Source organism: Lampetra fluviatilis, chromosome 50, assembly GCF_964198595.1.
Source record: "Lampetra fluviatilis chromosome 50, kcLamFluv1.1, whole genome shotgun sequence".
NCBI lineage: Eukaryota > Metazoa > Chordata > Hyperoartia > Petromyzontiformes > Petromyzontidae > Lampetra > Lampetra fluviatilis.
The window spans coordinates 5,264,338-5,272,223 of record NC_136324.1 but is presented as its reverse complement, the minus strand read 5'-3'; the positions used below and the strand labels follow the sequence as shown (position 1 = coordinate 5,272,223).

General features: G+C 57.0%; 1 protein-coding gene across 6 annotated transcripts in view; it reads right to left on the bottom strand.

Annotated features, from left to right (window-relative positions):
- Positions 1–7,886, bottom strand: part of LOC144948651 (glutamate receptor ionotropic, kainate 2-like) — a 109,640-nt gene that overhangs the window by 23,670 nt on the left and 78,084 nt on the right. The gene's annotated exons all lie outside the window — the stretch shown is intronic.

Sequence of the window (7,886 nt, the reverse complement as noted above, 5' to 3'; positions counted from 1 at the left end):
ACTTGTCTCAGTCTGTTAAAGGCTACACGGGGGATCTTTGTCTCTGCGATGCGACTCCGCAACTCCGTGTGAGACGCGCGCTCCACGCGTCCCCAGACCTCCCGCAAAACATCAACCCGAGCCCCTGACAGGGTCCCGACGACTCGACCCCCTCCACCCCCCCCCTCCTCTGGGGGTGGGGCCCCCCTCCTTCCAAAAGAGCCCCCCTCTTCCTACACCCCTGCGTGCGGACCCACCCGCCACCCCCGCCAGAGGGAGGGGGGGGGGGATGGAGAGGGAGCGGAAGTGAACAGGGGGAGTTAGGGGGAGCTGGGAGCGAGGTCCTTTTCAGGGGGGGGGTGGGGAAGGTGGTTAGGGAATTTGCGGGGGGGGGGGTATCCCCCCTCTCCCTTGTCAAAGCGGTGCGGGGGAGGAGGGGTGGGCCCGCGCGGTTGCTAGGCTACGGCTGGAGGCCGCCATGTATCCAAGGTAACGCCGTGGACCGGGTCCGCGGGCCCGGCGCGAGCCCCACGCGCGCGCACACGCGGCACCTGCTCCGGGGGGGGGGGGGGGGGGGGCGCGCGCACCTGTGTTGTGTGCACGCGCACGCACGCGCACGCGCGCGCGCAGCAAACCGAACACTCCCATTGGGCACCGCGAGCAAGCGGACTGACTCGTCGCCGTGGTAACCAACACTACCGCCGTTGCCCTAGCGACGCGGAGAAGGCGGAGGGACCCGGTGGATATGGAGAGGAGACAGAGGGGGGTGGGAGAGACGGAGGTGATGGGAGACGCGGGGAGGGGAGATGGGAGGTGGACACACGGGGAGGGGAGATGCAGAAGTGGGAGACGCAGGGAGGGGAGACACGGGGAGGGGAGACGCAGGGAGGGGAGACGCAGGGCAGTGAGACACGGGGAGGGGAGATGGGAGGGGAGACACGGGGAGGGGAGACACGGGGAGGGGAGACGCAGGGCAGTGAGAGACGGGGAGGGAAGATGGGAGGGGAGACACTGGCAAGGGAGACACGGGGAGAGGAGACACGGGGAGGGGAGACGCAGGGAGGGGAGACGCAGGGCAGTGAGACACGGGGAGGGGAGACACGGGGAGGGGAGACGCAGGGAGGGGAGACGCAGGGAGGGGAGACGCAGGGAGGGGAGACGCAGGGCAGTGAGAGACGAGGAGGGGAGACACGGGGAGGGGAGACGCAGGGAGGGGAGACGCAGGGAGGGGAGACGCAGGGAGGGGAGACGCAGGGAGGGGAGACGCAGGGCAGTGAGACACGGGGAGGGGAGACACGGGGAGGGGAGACGCAGGGAGGGGAGACGCAGGGAGGGGAGACGCAGGGAGGGGAGACGCAGGGAGGGGAGACGCAGGGCAGTGAGAGACGGGGAGGGGAGACGCAGGGAGGGGAGACGCAGGGAGGGGAGACGCAGGGAGGGGAGACGCAGGGCAGTGAGAGACGGGGAGGGGAGACGCAGGGAGGGGAGACGCAGGGCAGTGAGACACGGCGAGGGGAGAGTGTCGCTCTGGGACAGAGGGTCCCGCCACGGGCATCGATTTTGGAAATCGATTCGCACTCGAGGAACCGATTCCGTACAGAGCAGGGCTACTCTGCCGACGGGACACGTGACCTCCTCATCTGCCTTGCCCCCCCCTCCCCCTCCCGCCCCTTGTACTACTAGCGCCTTAAGATGGGGACAGTGCGAGTCTGTGGAGGGTCAAGCGGGGTGCGTGGGGGTCATCGGGACTCCAAGGGGACGGAAAGGGGGGGGGGTAGTAGGGGTCTCTGATGCACGACTGGGCGCACTCATCCACGATTAACCCGGCGAAGCCAATTAGCGCCCAATTACCACCCAGTGCCTCCTTCTGCCTCAATGAGCAGTGGGGCGTGGGTGCACGCGTGTGTGCGTGCGCTGGGGGATCACACACGCACACACAGACACACTCACAGATATACACACAGATATATACACACATACTCACAGATACACACACAGGTACACAGACACACTCACAGATACATACACACATACTCACAGATACACACACAGGTACACAGACAGACTCACAGATACACACACAGATACATACACACATACTCACAGATACAAACATACAGATACACACACATACACACAGATACAAACATACAGATACACACACACATACGCACAGACACACTCACAGATACACACAGACACACTCACAGATACACACACACATACACACAGACACACTCACAGATACACACACAGATACATACACACATACTCACAGATACAAACATACAGATACACACACATACACACAGACACACTCACCGATACATACAGACACTCAAATATACAACACAGATACATAGACACATTCACAGATACATACACACAGGTACATGCAGACACACTCACAGATACACACACAGATACATACACACATACTCACAGATACACGCATACAGATACACACAGAGACACACTCACAGATACACACAGACACTCACAGATACACACACAGATACACTCACAGATATACAAACACAGATACATACAGACACACTCACAAACACACCCACATATACACACAAACAAACTTACAGATACACACACAAACACACTCACAGATACACACACAGATGCATACAGACACACTCACAGATACACACACAGACAGATAGATACAGACACACTCACAGATACACACACACAGAGATACATACAAACACACTCACAGATACACACACAAACACACTCACATACACACACAAACACACTCACAAGATACACACAAACACACAGATACATACAAACACACTCACAGATACACACACAGACAGATAGATACAGACACACTCACAGATACACACACACAGATACATACAAACACAACAACAACCGCCATTCGCCACTAAGTGGCGGTGACGTCACCACGACGCTTGTGCCAGGCCATGTGCACCCTGAGGCCACGTGAAGTGTCGAACGCCCGCTGGCAGGAGGTCACGGGGCAGACCCAGGTGCCACGGGTCGACTGACCGAGATGACCGAGATGACTGGCTGATGCACCACCTGTGCCCCCTACTGTGCCAACTTGCTGTGCTTTAGCCACCCGGCGCTCCGCTCGTTGTTGTGAGCGTCGCTCCTCTGCCCTCCGTTGTTGTTGGAGGGCGACTGCCTCCAACTGCCCAGTAGCGTCCTTCACGAGCCTCCTCCACTGAGGCCGATCTTGACACCGCTGGTACCAGTCATCGGCAAGTCCACTCAGCTCCACGTCCTCCTGTACCACATCACTCCATCTCTTCTCTAGCCCGTGCCGCGCCCGTTTAGCCCCCTCGATCCGGCAAAACAAAAGCTGTTTAGGCATGCGGTGGCTGGGCATGCAGGCTACATGACCCAGCCAACGCAGCCTTGCCCGCCGGAGGAGCTCACTGATGGGACTTTGCCCAGATCTTTCAAGGACTTGTGAGCTCCTCACACAATCCAGCCTGGTTAAACCCAGGATGGATCGTAGGCAGGCCAGCCTAAATGTTTCCAACCGGCGAAGATGCTCCACTAGGGGGGTCCACGTTTCGCAAGCGTAGAGAAGGGAGGGAATGACCGTGGCCGAGAAGACCTGAAGCTTCGTGCGGAGCGACAGACCAGGTAGCTTCCACACAGCGTTACGCAACCGATGAAAAGATATTGCCGCTCGACTGATTCGGAGTGAGACCTCTGCTGATAAACTGGAGCCGGTCATGAGCACACTGCCCAGGTATGGGAAACTCTCTACTCTCTCCACAACTGCCCCATCACCGATTGGGAGTTGTGGGGGCGGAGTGCCCGATGGTACAAAATACCCAGGCAGGTGCTTAGTTTTGGTGGGGCTGATGGTAAGGCCCCACCTCTTAGTGGCACACTCCAGTCTCAGCAGCAGCGTCTCCAACTCCTCTTCTGAATGAGCAGCTATTACCAAATCATCGGCATACATAACGTGGTTGACCAATAGGGAGCCATCCCTTGATCGCACCCGGGCGTCGATCAGCCTCCCATTATATCTGTACCAAATGGTAATTCCCCCGGTACAGCTATTGAAGGCTTCACGAACTACGCAGTCGAAATAGATGTTAAATAATGTGGGAGCCAGAGGACATCCCTGTCGCACCCCAAGGTGTACAGGGAAAGGCTCCGACTCCCGGCCACGTAGTTTCACCCGGGCCCGCTCACCATCGTGAAGGTCCTTAATGATCGTGAGCAGAGGGTCAGGGACTCCGAAAGCACGAAGAACAACCCAGAGCCCAGTCCTACTGATGGTATCATAGGCCTTGACCAGGTCAATAAAGCAGAGATGTAGGTCTTTTTGGAATTCCCTACACCTCTGCTGGAGCAGACGGACAGAAAATATGGCATCTGTGCAGGACCGCCCTTTCCTGAAACCACATTGGGGCTCCGCAAGCCTCTCCTCAGCATGCCTAGCAAGGCGATGTTGAATAATCCTTGCCAGGACCTTACCCGGCACACTGAGGAGTGAGATGCCCCTGTAGTTGTTACAGTCGGTACGGTCCCCCTTCTTAAAGAGGGGGACCACCAGGGCATCCTTCCAGTCCTGCGGAACCCGTCCAGTGGTCCAGACTGTTGTTATGATGTCATATAGGGCAGTCTGTGCACAAACGCCACCCTCCCTCAGCATTTCGCCTGGGAGATCATCTCTGCCCGGTGCCTTCCCTGGTCTCAGACTCCGGATCGCCCTCAGTACTTCCTCAACAGCCGGTACCTCAGCCAGCCACTCACAGGGGGTGACCTCTTCCAATATTTGAGGCATCGCAGCCTCAGCAGGGTTATCCCCACTTTGTGCCATGATGTTTTCCTGGCTGAGAGATTTTCCCTCCCCCAGGACTTCACAGAAATGCTCAGCAAATCTGCAAACCTGTTTCTGGGGGTCGGAGATTGGATCACCGTTTTTTCTTCTAATGATGGTAATAGGTGTGGCGCTACAGGTTACTTTTTTGATGGAGTTAAATAGTGATTTGTGATCGCGGGCTACTGAGGCAGACTCCATCTCCTCAGCAACCCGCGACCACCACCCATCCTTGCAGCGCCTCACGGCTCTCCGAACCTCCGAGCGAAGACTGCGGTAAACCTCCTCATTCTCTGACGTGGGATGCTGTAGGCGATGTGAGTGGGCCTGTCGCTTTTTCTCAATTAACCTGAACACCTCCTCCGTCAGCCAGGGTTCCCGGGGAGGTCTGGACCGCGTACCCAAAGCAGCCATTGCAGCTGCATGAGTCACAGTCTTAAACCTCGCCCATTTACCCTCGACATCAGGTGGAGTGGGGGACGATGCCAACCCCAGCTGCAAGCGATGATGAAATTCTCGCTTGCAACTTTCATCAGCTAACTTAGACCAGGCCACTTTTGGTTGGAATGGGATCCTGGGTGTACACCCACCACCGGAGTGGAAGAATGGCAGGCGCATCTTACAGATGACTAGTCGATGGTCAGAGGGCAGATCAGCTCCACGGTAGGTCCTGGTGTCAAGGACATGGGCTCGCATCCGCTGGTCCGTCACTATGTAGTCCAGCAGATGTTCTTGCTTGGACCCGGCATGCATCCATGATGTTGTGTGGATGCGCCGATGCCGGAAGAGCGTGTTGGTAATTACAAGCCCATGGGCTGCACAAAAATCTAGCAGCCTCCTACCGTTATTATTGAGCTGATCTGGCCCATGCCTTCCAATCACTCCAGACCAGGTGCCAGCATCATGACCAACTCGGGCATTGAAGTCACCCAACAAGATGACTCTGTCCCGAGTGGCCACTTTAGCCAGCACCTGTGACAGGAGGTCATAGAAAGCGTCCGACTCATCGGCTTTGCCTGCATCCCTCCACGGATGTTCGTCTTCGGTGGGGGCATAAGTAACCACGACCACCACTCCTCGCCTCTGGTTGATGGGAAGGCGAGCCCAAAGTATCCTGGAGCTTACAGCTTCCCACACCTCACCGCCACGCTCCCACGCCCCCTTCATTCTTTTGTTCAGAAGAAGAGCCACACCCTGTTGTTTGGCAGTCTCCTGCCCCGAGTAGAGGACTGTCCACCCCGCATGGTGGCAGGAGCCAGAACCGGTCCACCGGACCTCCTGAATGCCACAGAGATCCAGGCGGTACCGGTCCAGCTCCCGACAGAGGAGTGGCAGCCTCTCCTCCGCAGTGAGCGTTCGAACAAACACACTCACAGATACACACACAAACACACTCACATACACACACAAACACACTCACAAGATACACACAAACACACAGATACATACAAACACACTCACAGATACACACACAGACACACACTCACAGATACACACACAGACAGATAGATACAGACACACTCACAGATACACACACACAGATACATACAAACACACTCACAGATACACACACAAACACACTCACATACACACACAAACACACTCACAAGATACACACAAACACACAGATAGATACAAACACACTCACAGATACACACACAGATACAATCACAGATACATTTCCACAGATACATGAATGCATGCACACACAAACACCCATTCACGTCCACACCCACACACGCGTTCGCACGCACACACAAAACAAAGATCCCCCGTATAGCCTTAATAGACCGCTGGGGCAAGTGCTGTTAGCGAGCACCAATGAAGGTCGACACTGCACACGAAGGGGTGGGTGGCCAGCATCACGCCCGGTCGCCTTTGTCTCCCCAGTGGCGATGTTTACAAACCGCACCAGGTACTCATTTGAGGCTGAGTCGACCAAGAGGAGGCCCAGGACCGCTTCAGATAATCGCCGTGAGCGGGACTCAATCTCTGGTCGCCGGCTTCGTAGCGCAGCGCGCTAACTACTACACCACCACTCCCCACTACCACATGCACACACACACGCACACACACGCGCATACACACACACACATACGTACACACACACATACGTACACACACACATATACGTACGCACACACACACATACGCACACACACGCGCATACACACACACACACATACGTACACACACACATACGTACACACACACATATACGTACACACACACATATACGTACACACACACACATACGTACACACACACACACATACGTACACACACACACAAACGCACACACACGCGCACACGCACACACGCACACACACGCGTGCACACACACGCGCACACACACGCGTGCACACACACGCGCACACACACGCGTGCACACACACGCGCACACACACGCGTGCACACACACGCGCACACACACGCGTGCACACACACGCGCACACACACGCGTGCACACACACGCGTGCACACACACGCGCACACACACGCGTGCACACACACGCGCACACACACGCGCGCACACACGCGCGCACACACACGCGCACACACACGCGTGCACACACACGCGCACACACACGCGTGCACACACACGCGCACACACACGCGTGCACACACACGCGTGCACACCTGCCGCTACCATCAACGGATCCAGCTCCGTTCGATTGCAGTGGCAGGGGGAGAGGCGGGGGCGAGGGAAGAACATCACGGGGAGGGGTTGGGTCCGTCAGTCCCCATACCCCGCAGGTCGTAGGGTCACCAATAAACACCCTCGCGTGCCCCCTCCTCCTGCAGGCATGGCGAGCTTGAGTGACTCCTATAAAGATCTGGATGTCCTCCTCCTGAGCATCATCATCAGCGTGGCCAAAGCCGCTGATGCCACCACCACCGCCACTCCCTCGCAAGAACCCACAGCTGCTGCTGCTGCTACTGCAGATAGCAGCGACCTCTTGGATCTGCCCTTACCGTCTCATCCCGGCACCTGCTCTGAGACTCACACAGTGACCCGTAGAGTCACAGAGAGACGCCTAAACCCACGCCGGAGACCCAGAGGGAAACCCGTAGCTCT